Here is a 17,067-nt window from a genome sequence, read left to right as displayed (position 1 = left end):
CACATTCTTTGTAGCACATTGATTTTCATTCTTATGGACCTTAGAGGTCAATGGAATTAAGGAGGTTAACATTGCATCAAATAGACACTTTGTGCCTTCAAAAAGTTCTTTGAATCCCTTAGATGTCCTCATGATCGAGAATTGATGAACCTGTAACAAAAATAGTAGAGGGTGGAAGAGTCAAATTAGAACCAAAATGACTCCATAGGCCTAAAATCAAAATCATAAAGACATTACACTTCTAGAGATTATAAAACCCTAAGCTGATGATTCCAATAGACCCAAACCAAAGTGCAACTAGAATGGTATATTTTATACCTTCAAACCCAACATACAATGTAACGAAATATGTTTTCTAATGATATATAGAGAGCCAAAGAAATGGAAGCAACAAAAGAAGGGAATAGACGCAACAAAGGAACAAAGAAAGAGAAAAAAATTGCATGTGATTTTTTTCTTACTTGGAATAAAAGCCCAAAAACAATTTTTCAATATTGAAGTCGAAATGTGATCCAAAAACCAAAGAATTATGGAAATTATCCATTGGAAAACACCCAAAAGTTATGATCCATGATCGAAATTCCTAACGCACGAGCCAAAAAATGAAGGAAGTTATTACCATGTGGATTTGGGTCTAATTGAGGATCCACAACCACATCAAAATCCAACCCAAGTCTACTCCATTGTCTCACTTTGCCAATGAGAAGTCCTAGAGAAGAATTCAAAGGATAAGGCGGTGATAAATTTTCACATCCAATTGGGATGGCGTCATCTCTTAACATATCCCCTCCCCACACTTGAAAATTAACATGAGAGATATTGGAACATGCGTTATTTAATGAAGATGTGACATGTATTAAATGAAATTATCTTAAAAACTTAGGAGATGTAACAAAGAAAACACCCCTTCCCACACCCCACCTCCCAATATTTTTCCATGAACCGTTGCATGAGGGAGACGACTTCACTGGCCAACAAATTAGCCTGACAATTATGATCTCTCAAACCCTAGTCATAGCTTTAATCTCTTTATTGATAAATGCATTGATTTAGGCTCGCTTATTATCTATCAAAGTTGGGTCATATCCATTAATTTGATAATGATAATTGAGTATCTGATTTCAATCAAAGATTTTATGTTGAACTCCTTTATGACGAGGAGACCTTGAAGCAGATTATAAGCCTCGCCTTCGTTACTTGTGGATGTTCCTCATCCTCGAACAAAAGTTAGTTTTATTTTCCCTCTAGATCTAATATAATTCCCCTACACCTACCACCACTAGATTTCCTTTAGATGCTCCATCGAAAGAAATAATAAAAGATTTTTCTTGTGTTCCCTGATCTTGGAAATTATGCTTAGTTATTTAAATTTGCATGAAGTGTTGATATTTGGTTTGTAATTAGTTGTGCGAGTGCTATAGGTCAAAAGAGGAAATTTACAGATCCAAGCTTCCTCACACAAATCGAATGATTATTAAACCAACTTCTCTTTATTCCTCGAGTTGATACACCAACAAACAAATTTGGGTTTATCAAATTCCTTGTTGAAAATAGTCCTATTACAAGGTAGCCAATCTTCCCACAAAGAAATTTTGGAAGAGTGGTCCATAATCATTTTAAGTTTTTTTTTAAAGACCATCTATAATTTTTGCTCGAGAATATGAACATGTATCTCCATGACCTAGGCCCGTGTAGGAAATCACTAAGAATAAAAAAGTATTTGACCATTCTTATTTGGTGAAGCTGTGATCGAAGAAGAGATGATGTATTGGTTCTTCTGCAAAGAATCATGAGGTACACCTTGAAGGGCCTTGAATTCCTTCTTTTTGAAGATTTTCTACTATTGAAAGTTTTCCATGGATATGATCTAGCAAAAAGTATTTACTTTGGAGCCCATCAATATGCTATATATGATCCCAACTGGGAGATCATTGGGGAATGGGAATAGAAAGGAGTTCATGCATATAGTCATCCTTCACTATATATTTTAAATCACCTTGGACCTTTTGATCCAAGGCATTTAGATCCCATTGAGCGCATCCCTTGAGAGAAACTAAAATATTTGAAGTTAGGGAGATAAGGTGAGAAAAAAGTGATGCAAGCAACTAACATATCCAAGAAATAAAGTGCTCAAAACATAGTGAATTATCAAAAAGAGTATTCAAATTCTTGTTTTTAGTCCATGTCTTCAACTAGAACAAGACTCTATTTTATTCTAGAGGTTGATTTCCCATAAAAAAAAATTGCTAAAATTTAGTCCCTTGCCGTTGTAGGGAATCTAGGTAAGTTTATAATAGATTAAGGGGACTACAACTTCAAGAAGCTTCCATATGTGAGAATCTTTATGATTATTTGATGCAATTTATATGCATCTCTTGCAATTTCCATTAAATTAATTTTTCTGCAATATTTTCTTTCACCAATCAAATATGTCTATGACTATTCTTCAAGTGAGTTAACCATATAATGCTAAGTTCACAAGACAAGGATCTTTGATCCCTATTTCCCTTAGAAATTTGACCATTTTCCAATTTATGAGATGGAACTTGTTGGTGTTTGATTCCCTCCCTACCAAAGAATTTGTTTGGTTTCTTGAGCCATTTGTTGCTAAATACCCACTAGAGCTAGCATAATTAAGCAATAGAAAATCTAGAGGGATAAAAGAATTAATTTATTGAAGTGACTTTTCGTATGGGATTCAACCATTGAGATCCCATTGTTGAAATTGAGTTGTATTTTTCTCAATAATGCTTTGCTAGGAGTATCATTGAATTATTAAGAAACAAGGGCATTTTCAAATGTTTGGATGAAGATTGAGCCTCTTGGAATGATAATTGCATAATTTTAGAGATGGAATGTAAAATCTAATAGCTTATGTTTGAGCTAATTTTTTACTTCTTTAAAATCACTTGTGAAAAGATCCAAAACTTGCTTAAATCTCTCAATAATAATTGAGGCGGTTCCTCCGAGGAGAAGAGTGTCCTTAGTGAATTGAGAGTGGTTTACACTTTTGACTCCCTTGACCTTTTTATTCATGGAAGTTTCTCAAAAGTCATTTTATCCTCCAACTTTCAACTCAAAGAGTTTTACATAATGATGCACAATAGTAGCACAACACCCCCTTTTGAACCCCGTTTTGTAATTGTAAATATGGCTTGTGTTGCTGGAATGGATGACATGGAAATTTGATGAACTCTTGCATGGTGTAGATGTTTTATTTTAGTATATTTCCAATAGATGAATGAAAGGGAGAATCCTACATAGATCTTGATGCCACAAGAGGGAGCCACGAGAAAGAATGCTTGAGGAAATTGGGAAATTCCTTAACGATGGAAGTATCTTACCCTGAATTAAATTCCTCGGTCTCTTATTTGCCATAAATTAAATAAGAAAGGAGTTGGTAGTTGAAATACAAACTTCTAACAATTATGAGAAGAGATTGAAGTGGTACGATACTATCATAGAGGTATGGGTAAGTACCCTTATGGATATTTATGGATGGACCACACAATCCAGATTATGGACTAAGAAATTTTCATGCAAAGTGTATGGTTGGGGGATAGAAGGAGGAGTGTGTTAATGAAGGGTCAAAGAGACTCATGGAGAAAGACATAGAGATACACGTTGGGTTCTGAGACTGAGATTGAAAGTAGAAGGTGTTCAAAGAACCTTCTAAGTGAGAAATTGTAAATCCTTTATTCTAGTTAGAGAAATCAACATTGAGGTCTTCAACTTGAGTTGGAAAGAGAGGGCCATGAGTTTCCAAAGTGAGTTGTTTGAGTAACCACTAGAGGAATTGAGAAAGGGGAGGCACTGAGGGAATTCTAGTCAAAGAAGGACCCCCTTAGTGTTATGTATTCTGTTGTAACATTATTTGGTTTTGATAAGTTAGTATATTAGTCAAAAATAAATTCAAAATATTAAGTTAGGATATGGATGAAAAAGAAAGAAAAATTAAAATGTTAAGACAATTTTATATTTTATAGGCATCCATATCATAAAATGATAGGAGTTAACAGCCCTAAAGAAAGAAGGCAAAAGAAAAATAAAATGTTAGGGAAGCAAAAATAAAACAAAGGCTTCATTTTCATAAAAAATAAAAGCAAAGCTGCTAGTCTAAATGCGCCACATTAGAAAAATGTTAAATTTTGTTAATTTATAATTAATTCCTTAATCGGGATTAATTCTTTGATTATAAACCTTTTGCATTTGAAATTATGTTATAAAGCGCATAATTGATTAGGCCAAAGTCAATAAACGACAAAATGTCTTGTCGAATTTCAATGAGAAGAGTGCATGATTCAACGACTTATCTACTCCCTGCCCACATCAATGACAGGGAGAGACTTCACACCCCCCTCGACCTTTTCTTGTTAAAGCAATGGGGGTTGGGGGGGTTGGGCGGGGGGGTGTTCCGCAAAGCAGTTTCCAAGGCGGATCCCCCAACCTTACGTGTCGCCACCATATCACTCTGTACCCCTCCCCCCCCGCCGCAAACCGCTCGTGGTTTCCGTCCGCCAACGACTTTTCCATCTTGCACGTTAACCAATCTCAAGCGCCACCTCACATACCCATTGCTTATTCGACATATACATTGCCACCTCACACGCTCACTACTTTGCTGTCATACCCATTATAATCACTTGTTAAAAGCTCCGCTCTTATGCATTAAAGCAACTATGATTATGAATTAAACTATTACCCCTTTCCTGACATATTATAAATAAACATATTCCTGCCTCTTTGTTACTTTCCTCTAAATTTTTTTGTTATTCATAGGCAAACAATTTTTGCATAAATTTTCATATTCACTCAGTCTGTTTCCAACATTGCTCTTCCTCCTGTCTGCGAGTATGGCCCCAAAAGGGAAATCCAAAAAGCAGAGTGCAGATGAAAGCTCTGCCACTCCAACTCAGCTCGACCTTGACCATGCTCCTCTAGTAGACTCACTGTTCAAAATTGCAGAAGCCAAGTGTGAGTTCGATTTCTATGAACTGCACTTGTGGCTCAAACAAAATTATCTTGACAAACAAGATCCAATTAGGTTTTGGGAATCCCTGTTACCTCTCTTTAGTTTCCCAAAGACACATGAGTTCCCTGACCTTATTACCTGGTGTCAAGCCAAATATGATCCTGTGAAAAGAGCAGTCATGGCTCAGAATGGAGACATTCTGATAACCATTTCTGCTGAAATCATAAACCAAATGCTCATAATCCCCCAATTTGACTCGCTGACTCATTTTTCACTAGCAACATTTATGGATCTATACCATAAGTTAACCTTCCCACAGAGAGCCCAAATTTTTGAAATCTTTTTGCCTGAAGATGCAGAATTTCCCAAAATAAATCCACCTTACTCATCTTCCATGTTTCCTGAAGCCTCGAAACATTGCATTTCCTTACTTTCCTATTTATTAGGATACCCAGATGACCAGTCTGTTGATGAGACTATCCTTGGTTTCCTATCCATTTTTAATAAAGATCAACAACCAACATTCATGTATAATTACAACCAATTCTTGGCTGATAATATACATGAACAATTCATGAACTTCAATGTGCAGGGAGTGTTTAGTTACAACTCTGTAATTTTCCACATGTTTCTTTTTCAGCAGGTTGATCTGTTACCTATCAAACTTAGCAAGTAGGATGAACAAGGAGTGAATCAATTAATGATTCACTGGACAAAAATAGTCATAACAACTTCTACCACCTCCTCATTTGCAGAATTTGTAGATGCATTCATACATCCAGTGGCACAACTCCTTAACAATCAGACAGAGCCCAGGATTGGGGATGAAATTAAAAGGATTCTACACTTAAGTGAACAAACCAAAACTGGTGACTCGTATTTATACTAGAAATATATTGAGGTAAGAGTATATGGTTGTGAGCTTGCAACATATAAGCTGCCCAAGTATGTTCCTATGAGAATATTTTCTCTGGAATATATTAGGCAGATGATTCACATGGATGAGCTACATTTTGTGTCAGGTAAAAGGAAGTCTCAATTCAAGCTTAAAGCACATATTGGATCATTTATTTGCAACACCAGATCAACTGGTGTTGAGGCAGATGCATTGTTAAGGAAGATGAATTTCCAGCCCAGTTTCACTTGGTCCTATGATCCTTTTGGCATCATTTATGCTTTGAGAGTTAATTTCAAAATGACTCCTTATAATCACACTCCAAGGTCAGAAATAGAAAAATTTATGAATCAAGAACAATGGGTTGATGGGACTCTTCAAGAGGCAGATGAGCAGGTTATATCTACCCCCACTGAATAGACTCCAGTTGCTTAGAGCAAGCAATAGAAAAGGTTGAGAGAGGAAACTTCATCTACTGAAGATATTATGAAAGGATTTATTTTTCAACAAAAGAAGCCTAAGGTTAGCTTGGTCACATCAGCAGAAGAAACTCCACCAGTGATCATTGATCTTGGAGATCCAAAAGTATCTACATTAGTAGGGATTAGTGCTTCAACCACTCTTCCCACAACTAGTGTTTCAACTACAACTTCACCTTCTAGAGAGCCTCTAGAAATTATTCAGTCCACAGGAACTAGCTCTTCGGATGATTAGAATATATTTTCAAGGTTCCTAGAAATTAAACAGAAAAATGAGACTTTAAAGTCCAATGTGTACAGCCAGTTCTGGAAACAAACTTCAACCTCCCAACATAGGCTTATTTCTACTTTTGACAGTGAGAAAGGCAGAATGCAATGGCTTTCTTACAAGCCCAGATTCCATTTCCTAAATCACCATCAGATTACAAAAAGACTGTGTTTTCATTTGATACCAGTCAAATCCATCCAATTGATCAGATGGATATGCATAGACAGACTGGTGAGATGTTGTTTTCTACTATGACGAAATCAGCTATGTCTCTTTCTAAACTTAGGACTACCCTACCTAATGTTCAGCCCCAACTTAAGTTAGAAAATATTTCTTCTTTAGCCAAAGACAACAGAATAAAATCATTAGAGGATTTTTTAATTAAAGTGGGATATGATCCCAAAGATGTAAAAGCTACAGAGCTACTCCTTAAGAAGAAAGATGCAGACATTGTTGCATTGAAGAAACAATTAAAGTTGCCTTCAACAGAAGATCCTCTGACCAAGGATATGGCAGAGAATGAACAAAAAAAGGAGGATATGCTCAAGCTTATCATTGAGCAGAATATATAGTTGAAGAAAATGGAAGAGCAAGTTGAAGAGTTATTGAAAGAGAAGGAAGTAGCACATCTTGCCCTGGTTCCACTCACAATAGTCCCAATAGCAGTTGCAAGTACAGATCCTAGTTCATCATCAACAACCAATGAGTCTACATCAACAGCAACTGATATAGCCAGATTATCATAGGAATTGTCCATATAAAGATAGGAAAACGAGAAATTACTACAAAAATTCCAAAATCTAGAGTTGTAGACAGTACAAAATGATACTTTGTATCTGCAAGAAATGTAGAAGACTCACAAATTGGAACTTAAAATCTAGAAGTTGGAGAGTGAGACCCTGATGGTAGACACTTTGGCTCATTCCAATGAAAATATTTGGACGAAAATTAGCCAATCCATGATAGAGGTATGGCCATCCATACAGATTATTTTTGAGTAGCAAGAACTCATCACTAGATGCAAAGTAGTGATAGAAGAACATAAAGCAACCTTGAATACCAAGCCAATAGAAGCCACATATATGATCAAGGTTTTAAATTCAAAGAGCATAGAAGAATTAGAGGAAATAAACATCTCTGACAGAACAACTACCATCTTAGAGATTAAGAAGGTATTACAAAAAAAGAATTTGATCAATCAATTAGAAACTAAATGCCAAACCCTGGATATTTCTGTCAAAAGATTTCATTCAAAGTTTAATGTTTTAAATAAGAAAGGGTTGCCAGGATTAGTAGGTTTGAATGATAAATTGACCAAATTAGAAGATTACTACAAGGAGTTATATGCTATTGCAGTAGACAAAACCAAATTTGCAGGAGTTAAAGGACAAATAACAGGGAGGGCTTTTCTGGAAGCCTTGGAGTTTGATTTAACCATATTGCATGAAATTAAACATTTGTTTCTCACCAAGCCTAATTTTGAGAGATATACAGAGGTGGATGAAACATTTAGAAAGATGGTGAATGTAGAAATCCCAAGTGAAAAAATATGGGATCAATTGTGTGAAACAATTGAGTAATTGCTCATTCTAACAGCATGACAACTCACCAGTGTTTTCAGGCCAAATCATCAACAGATTGCCAAAGGATAGAGCCACCTCTTCAACAGTCTTTTGATTCCTATTATATTGTTATATTTTTGTAATTTTGTACTATTTTGGTATTCTATTCCAAATAGATTGTAGAGATTTTGCAAATTTTGTATAAATAACTCCTCCTTTGAGTTATTAAGGGTTGAACCCTTGAACAAGATATCAAGCAGATTTGTACTAAGATGGAGCATTTTTGAAATAATAAAATATTCTGGATTTACCTCATATGGTTTGTTTCCCAGTGAGTTGTATTTCATCTTGTTTTTCTTCATATAAATTACGTCTTTTGCAGTTATCCGATTTAAAATTTAATTGAGTTTCAGTCTCATTTTGAATCCTCTGTGAAGTTGTGATTTTAAATAAGAGAATAATTTATAGAACTATTTGTTATTGTAAGTTCCTCTTTAAATATAAATTACACCAGATTTCTGTAACAGTTTGATTATATTTTGTTGATTAAGAAAGCATTGTTTTCTTAATTTCTTCTTATAAATGGTTAAATATTCAGTTTGAATATCAAATCAATTATACCTCTCATGCTCTACTTCTCCATCCCATAAAAATCAAATTAACCATGTGTAGTTAAAGAACAACCTTTTGTTTTACTTAAGAATCTATCTAAGTTTAAAGCACATGTTTATAAAATTGTTCACTGGTCATCCAATCATTTAAAACAACAAAACATTATAGATGCTTTGGCATAATTAATTGACCTTAAGTTATCTCAAAGGAAAACATGATCCAATTGTGACAACTCTTTGACTAGTAGCGAGCTTTGATTCGATGAGTTGATAAACAACATCCTAATTTTTGTGCATGAAGGAGAGTTGCCTTCATATCTTTGCCATGTAATGATCCTTATATTGATTGAGTCTTCCTCGTGTGGCATTAATGTAAGATTGTCATTACAAAAATTGAAATTAAAGGATACAAGGCTAAAAAATAACAATATGATTATTTTCTCTCCAAAAAATACCTCATCTCATTGGCTTAAGTTCCTCCTCTTATATAAAATTTTGAGGGAGTAGCCTCCTCAATGGGAGTGTTTCTTTCCTTCTAAAAATATTTAGAATCATGTTAGTTAGTTCCCTAGGTGATGATGATTCCACTATTCTCTAGATTGGTGCTCTGTTTCCTATAATATCCTTTGGTTCTTGATCACACTCAGCGGCTTAACACCAACTTTACACGATCAACACTTAAAATACAACACCAATATTGTTTGGCTAACCTTGCAATTTCAAACATGAATCTAAATTTTTCTATCCCTTAGCTTTCAGAACCAAGTTGCATCAAATCATATCACCAAGTGCTTGTGAACGTGCATTAGATGGTAGTTCTTATATCATATACTGGATTAAGGTTTATATTGGGGTATTGGGCATGGAGTGATATAGGGATGTCTAACATTAGGGGATATTGAGATATCAGGGATAAGGGGATGTTGAGGAATCAGACATGAAGGGATATTGGGATATCGGGTGTGAAAGGATATCGAGATATTGAGCATGAATGAAGTTAGGATATCAGGTTATATGTATATTGGGTTGATTTAATATCATAGTATTAAGCATTATAATAAATAGTCGTATCAAGCATTATAACCAACAATCCAATCCACTCGATAAGCGATATAGCAATATGGTGGGGCCTGATACAATGACATTTATCGATGGGAAAGACTCCATGTATTGGAGCCATTAACTTATACACACAAGGTATCAAGTATTGAAAGCTTAAAAAAAAGCGCTTGCAATGAAGGTTGATATGATAATGCTTGATATGAAAATAGTAAGCGCCAACCAAAAATCAGTTTACGTCAACTGAGATAACTCCCTTGTATCTTTGGGTTATCATTTTTTAATTGTATTTCTTCAATAAACGATGTTTTCTCTCTTCCAAGATGCACCTCTGCATCAAATGGATAGATCCCTTTAACCTTAAGTTGGATCTTAACACTGGAACTATGATTGGTTCTCTTGCAAATCAACCACTTTTACTATAATGAAATGTATAGAAATCCAATATAGTTCAATGCCTAATTACCAAAACTAACACACAATTAAATGAACATAGAGGAATTCAACTCGGATGAATTAAAGAAAAGCAAGATGCTTACAAAATATGCAATAGTGGATGCAATGTCATCCACTTGATCTTCTCAAAACTTTTCACTCTATCTCTCTCCCAATATCACACTTATGCTCTCTCTTCATTATCCATTTTTTCTCAATTACACATGAAATACTTCGATATCAATCCTAAAAACTCAATCCCAATGATTTCCTAAAATTATAAATTTACCTTATTACACAATAGCCAAATGAAACTCATCACAACCTCTTAACTATATATAGACCTTCAATATATTACAATTGAGGAAAATTAAACATGACAGATTAAATGAAAATTAAGGAAACCAACTTCATTTTGTAAATTATTGACCCATGAAGGTCAATCATGGGTTTCACTGGTATATGCTCTTGCATCAGACTCCTGGGCAAGAAAGAAATGTTCATAAGCTTTACCATACTTGTACCATTGATATTTTTGTTGTCGTCATCCAAGTAGCATCTTCTATTGGCTAATTCTTCCACTTAACCAAATACTGAAAATACTTCTTGCTTTTGGTTCTCTTGGCTAATCTTTGATCCAACATTGCTTCGATATCTTTCTAAAATGATTTCTACAACTGCTTCTTGCACCATTGGTATGATATTAATCATCAACAAGTTCATGTGCTGAAATACTTCTCATTTCCTTTAAGGGATACAAATATGCAACATTGAAGATTAGAGAAATCACAATGTTACTTGGGAGTTTTAATTCATAACTGTTAGAATTTTTTTTCTTCTTAAATTCTTACGTGGGCCAACCTTCTTTAGTTTTAATTTGTTGCATATCCATATAGGAAACCTTTCTTTTCTGAGATGCGGCATATCTAAGTCACAAACTTCAAAGTCTAGTTACCTTCTCATATATGCTCTTTGCTTGTACTCACTGTTGTTTTCTTACAATTGTTCTTTGACTCTTTCTTATAACTCTTGCATGCTTGCTGCAAAATATTCACCATCATCACTCCTCAATTCCTGTTTCCCTGAATTTTTCAATTCATATATTCCTCTTGGATTGTTGGGCGCGGGATCCCCCAATGGAAGTTTTAGGGCTTAAAGCCCAGATTTTTGTCAAAAGATGTAAATCCGATGTAAACAATCCGCATTTTGTGGGCGCGGATCGCGAAGTTTGTACATGAGTCATAGGTTTGTCTGCCCTCATTTTTGTAATGTAATGTTGGCTTTAGAGATCTACCCATGGCCTGCGGACCATGGGATTGTATAAATAGAGCGAGGCTCTAAGTTGTAAATCAAATAGAAGGAAGTCATGAATGAAGGATGAAGAATTAAGTCCTATCTAAGTGTAGAGTCGAGTCTTGGGTCGTAGAGTAGGAGAAGGCTCTACAGCTAAGTGCGTAGAGGCCTAGTAGTCCGCAGCTGAGTGCATGTACCCCTGCAGCTGAGTGTGCAAGGCGAGTCGAGTCTGTAACCGTTGGAGAAGTAATAAAGAGAAGTTTCATATCATTTATGTGTATCTTTTTCCTGTTTTGTGCATTGAATGTATTGGGTATAAATTGCAATTTCACTGTTTATATGGTGCACGAACTTATATGATTGTGTTGATTAAGTGAATATAAGATAAAGTATCTATTTACATGAAGTTAACTAACAGTTATAAGAAGATAAGTAAGATTCGTGGTGTAACTTGGGGAAATAGTGCAGATCGCTGCCTTAGTAGTGCGAAAGCACCTCAACCCCTGGTTAGGGCTACGTGAAGGCAATTATAATAGATCGTGAAGGCCTCACAGGTCAGGGTAGTGTGCAAAGTGACCTGCACGAAGCCATTCACAGTTGGACTAAATCGACCCCTCAGACATCTCAAGGGTGCGGAAACTTGGTTCCAACATCCCCCCATACTGCTTCGGGTGAGACTTCAGTTCGCGCTCCGCGGGTTGATGCCGAAAGGGCCAATAGTGTAGGGATTTGTTTGGCTAATTAACTCCTAACCTAGGTCAGGCCCCCTCAAGCCAACAATGGTTTCATTGCCGGGACCAAAATTTGCATAGAGATGTCTGATGTCGTATCATTGGAATCCAACTAAGAAAGAAATTGAAGGTTGGTTGGATAGGAGAATTCACGAGTTCGCGGCGCAAGAGAACAGGAATTCGCGACTGACAAAAGAAGAGTGGTTAGATTGCTACCTGTACACAGAGATCCACAAAATCTTCTTCACATCTTTCCTTACTGAGTTGTACGAGTGGATCGCAAAGCTAGCAGATAGCCAAGGAAGGTGGAAACTTGAGGATCCTATTGTGTGGACCCCAAAGTTGGTGCACAGATTAGAAGCATCGAAGAATAAGATCATGTGCGTTGTGGATCACTAGCTCGATCAAATTATAGGAGGATTCATTACTGAGTTCGCGGTAGACACTTCAGTCAGCTATAACAAGGCAGAGCGACGCTTCCTCAAGGGACCACGAGGTAAGTACGTAAAGTCTCTGAATACTTGGATTAAAATGCTATTGTGTGAAAAGAGGGTTATGCAATTACCTTGATGTTCGGAGCTACGCGAAGCGGGAAAACCTACAGAAATGAAGGAAGTAAGGGATCAGAGAATAACCCTTTGATTTCACCTTTGCGAAGGGATGAGCAAGAGCTCACGAAGGCCTCTCCATGAACTGTGATCCATTTTATAAGGCAGAGGATTCCACGCATACCACCGTGACCCACACTGCCACCAGCTTCACCACCATCACCTCCATCTTCACCCGTACCACCTCGACCACCACCGCGAGTCAATATGGCAAGCATGATAAAGTTGCTTGTGTTTAAGGGAGTGGGAAATGAGGATCTAGACCAATTTTGGTTCGTCATACGAGCCGTATGGGAAGCACATGGAGTTATAGATGACAATATAAAGAAAGCGACACTGGTTAGCGCCCTGCAGGACCGCGCGCTGACCTGGTATATTAAGCATTCTAATGACAATCCGAATGTGGGAATTGCGGATATCCAAATTGCTCTAAATAAGGAATTTAGCAGGCCGAAGTCAGAGGCGCAGTCGATAATTGGATTCAAAGAGATCACAATGCTACTAGGTGATACTCCTTGGGAGTTGGATCAGAGGTTGAAGTGTATGATTCGCGAAGCCAATATGAATCTGACAGATGGACAACACTGTGAATGGTTTGTAGCGTCGCTAACGCCACATCTAAGGAGTGCGTTGTCGCAGCAGAAGTTAACGACTCAGGCATAGGCCTTAGAGATCGTGATGAGGCTGCATGAGACCCCATGCAAGATCCTAACTTAAAATTTTAGTAGATCCACGCATAATTGAAAAACTTATGCCTTGAGATACAGATTCTGAAACAGGACATAACAGCTCGACTAAAAGTGCGCAAAGAGGTGAGGTGCGTAAAATGCAAGGGTCAAGGTCATGATAAGGACCATTGCCCAGTGTTCGTGAATTACCTCGCAGGAGGAGGATCGATGTCGTTAAGGTCGGAAGCACAAGAAAGACCGAGTGCGGCGCCTGCTTTGTGGTGCGCGATTTGTCAAATTGGTGGAAAGCATGCTATAGACAACTGCCATTTGTTACAGTACACGCAGAATTCATAACAATTGTTCTATAACTTTTGTAGGTTTATGGGACATGATGAGTGCACTTGTAGGAGTTATGAGTTATAGAACTCCCACCTACAGAGTTCAGGCCGAATCGCACCCCCTAGAACCAAATGCAGGAGTGGCGCGAACTAGATTTCAGGGGTGTGGATGAGGCCGAGGCGGAGGAGGACCTGGAAGAGGTCACATACAACTGATATGCTACAATTGTAGAGGGTTGGGACATTATGCCCACGATTGTACGAACCCAACACATCCATCGTGTCTATACTGTACCTTGTTTGATCATGAGACGGAGGATTGTCCTACACTGATGGCTAGGATACACGACAAGGGAGCACTACCACCTCCCCCGACTCAGAACCTGTAGATGATGAGGTCCGAGCTGTGCAAGGAAGATCCAAATGTGAATATTGTACTCTGAAGTGGAATTGTGATGGGAGATGACAAAGTAAACAGTTCGAAGATAGTACTTGGGTTCGCAAAGCTCTGGCGAAAGAAGCGGAGTTTGATTTGGAGCGCGCTCGAGAAACCTTTATGGAAGCTAAGAAGAGCTTCGCCAATGCCTCCACTTTAGGAAGCAAAGATACACTGGAGCCAGAGATGGACCCATCTATGCTTACGATGTTCCTGGAAACATGCATGAAGCTACTGTGTGACAGTAAAGTTGTAAAGGGATTGCAGGAACTCATTAACAGATGCGATGGGACCGTGCCAGGAGAACTGCGCGTAGTTCGGAAGATTGGAAAGCATAAAATGAGGACTGTAGAACCTCTATTTTACACCCATTTGTCTACCATTTTCCTTCACTTTTCCTTATCTTTCCTGCACTTTTGCCTCATTTCCACCATAAAACCTCTCAGATCATTACATTCAGTGTCAATAAGCATGATCAAGCAAGTTTGCTAATGGATGATTATTTGTTTAGTTTTTTTGACATACTTACAGGATCCCGCAGCTATCTGATGATCCCGTAGCTATCTGGAGATCCTGCAGCCATTTTGTTAAACACTATGATCCACGTGTCAGATTGCTAGACGGGCCACATGGGCACCTAGATATCATCATGGTCGAAGTTCCTATCCTATTGTTTCAACCATACACGTCACCTTCAGCCATGGTCAAAGCAGGTTTAACCACGGTCAACTCAAAGTGGTTCAACGGTGTTTGAAGGCTGTTCGGTCACGGCATCTCCAATGGCGATTTGTCCAAGTTCTGAAGGCGATAGGGAACGCAATCCAACCAGGATTTATGATCCATGATGACAGGAACCATCAAACTCGTTATGCAACCGTGATGTGTCAAAACAGACCTTTAATACGCATGACTGTCTTTCGTTTTTCTGTTAACTAGTTGTACACGTAGATAGGTTAGAAAAGCCTATAAATTGATGCGTCTGCGTACGCTCAAAAGACTTTTGATTGGTAATATTTTGCTGTACTGTGTTGAATTAAGGAGCGGGAGCGGTTGTAAACTCTGTTTTTTTCCAGCACTCTATTTTGTGACCTGTTGCAAATGGAGTAATAAATACAAGCACTGTTTTGAAGTTTCCAGCTATTTGAAGTCTTTTATGGTTGAATGGACAGAGGGCCCCTGCCCATCTCAGCCTTTTGTAGAGTATTTCTTGTGCAGCATTTTATCATTTCCTTATTTGCTTTCTTGAAAATGTATAGTTTTGTTTACTTGTCTTCTTTTATTTTCAGCTGATCAGTGTTATCTTTTGCAGGTTCCTTTTTGCCCGGGATTTATTTTTATATGTGTTGTGTTTGCTTTGCAGCTGATGGTATTTTAAGTTGACAATTCAAGTGTTGTTTTTGCCTTTATAGCTAGTTTTAAATTTATTTCTCAAAGAGCTGTTTACATATATGCATGATCTTCATCATAAGCTAACATCTTTCAAGATCAAAATATTACTAACTTGCAGCTTGTTTGGGTACTTTTTGGACTGTTTTTAAACTACTTTCTTTCCTTACTTTACACAGTACATGTGCTTTGAAGTATTGAGTTAGAAAGAGTAAATCATTACCACTAGTCTTTAAAGTAGAAGTTTTGATTTTAAAGTGTTTCCTAGACTATTTCCTCACTACTTTCTAATCATGCTTCCCATAGTACATATGGCTGAAGTAGAGTATTAGGAATAGCATATTATTATCATTAGTCTTTCAAGCATATTTTTCTCACTTTTATAATTCCACTTAAGCTACTTTCTTTCCGTGCTTTACACAGTACATGTGCTTTGAGGCATTGAGTTAGAAAGAGATCATCTTTCATTCTTGGGTTCTAAAAGTGATTCTTTTTCCTTTATTTGGCAACAACTTGAACGGTGTCTAGTACCATTGGTAGTGGTCATTTACTTTCAAAGTTTATTTCAAGTCATTTCAATTTCATTAATTCATTCCAAGCATTTCCTTTCAAGCAAATAGTTAGAAATCACTCAACACACACTTCCACTCATTTAGAATTCACTCTACACACACACCATCACTCACTTGTGTATAAATTCTCATTCCATCTAGGAACATAATTAACCACAACAACAACCCAACGATAAGAAAAACTCTAAGAGGATACTTAAGTACATATAGTACACCTTCACTTCATCAGCTTACGAGCCCCGGGTTGACAATAAATACTAGCAATTTAGCTAACACTAAATTGACTAAACATTTTGGCGCCGTTGCCGGGGAAGTGAAATTAAGTAGCCATATTCTTAGAAGAAAAAATATAAAAAAAACAACAACTTCAAGGAAAGCAATTAATAACCTATCTAAGTATGCTCTCCTCTTGCACTTTGAAGTGATCTGGAGGATCAGAAAGGAGAAAGTTATTAATCTAATAGTTTCTTAAGTATGCTCTCTTCTTGCACCTAGAGTGAACTGGAAGATCAGAAAAGGAACTATTTAACTTGACTTGAGGATAAAATAAAAATGACATGCATAGAGCTAGAGATTCTAGGGGAAGGTTTTTAGCTAGAGCTCGAAGTTCAATTTTTACAAGTCCATCTGCTTCAAGAGATAGACAAGAGATACCTCCCTTATCTCCAACCGAAACTCCTAGTCCTGAAATTCAAGAACCAAGAGTTGACTCTCCTATACCTTCTATTGAGTTTGAACTAGGAAGAGACTC

Source organism: Pinus tabuliformis, chromosome 4_1 (assembly GCF_031772625.1).
Source record: "Pinus tabuliformis cultivar Carrire ecotype Pingquan chromosome 4_1, CPIR1, whole genome shotgun sequence".
NCBI lineage: Eukaryota > Viridiplantae > Streptophyta > Pinopsida > Pinales > Pinaceae > Pinus > Pinus tabuliformis.
This window is presented reverse-complemented; position numbering follows the sequence as displayed.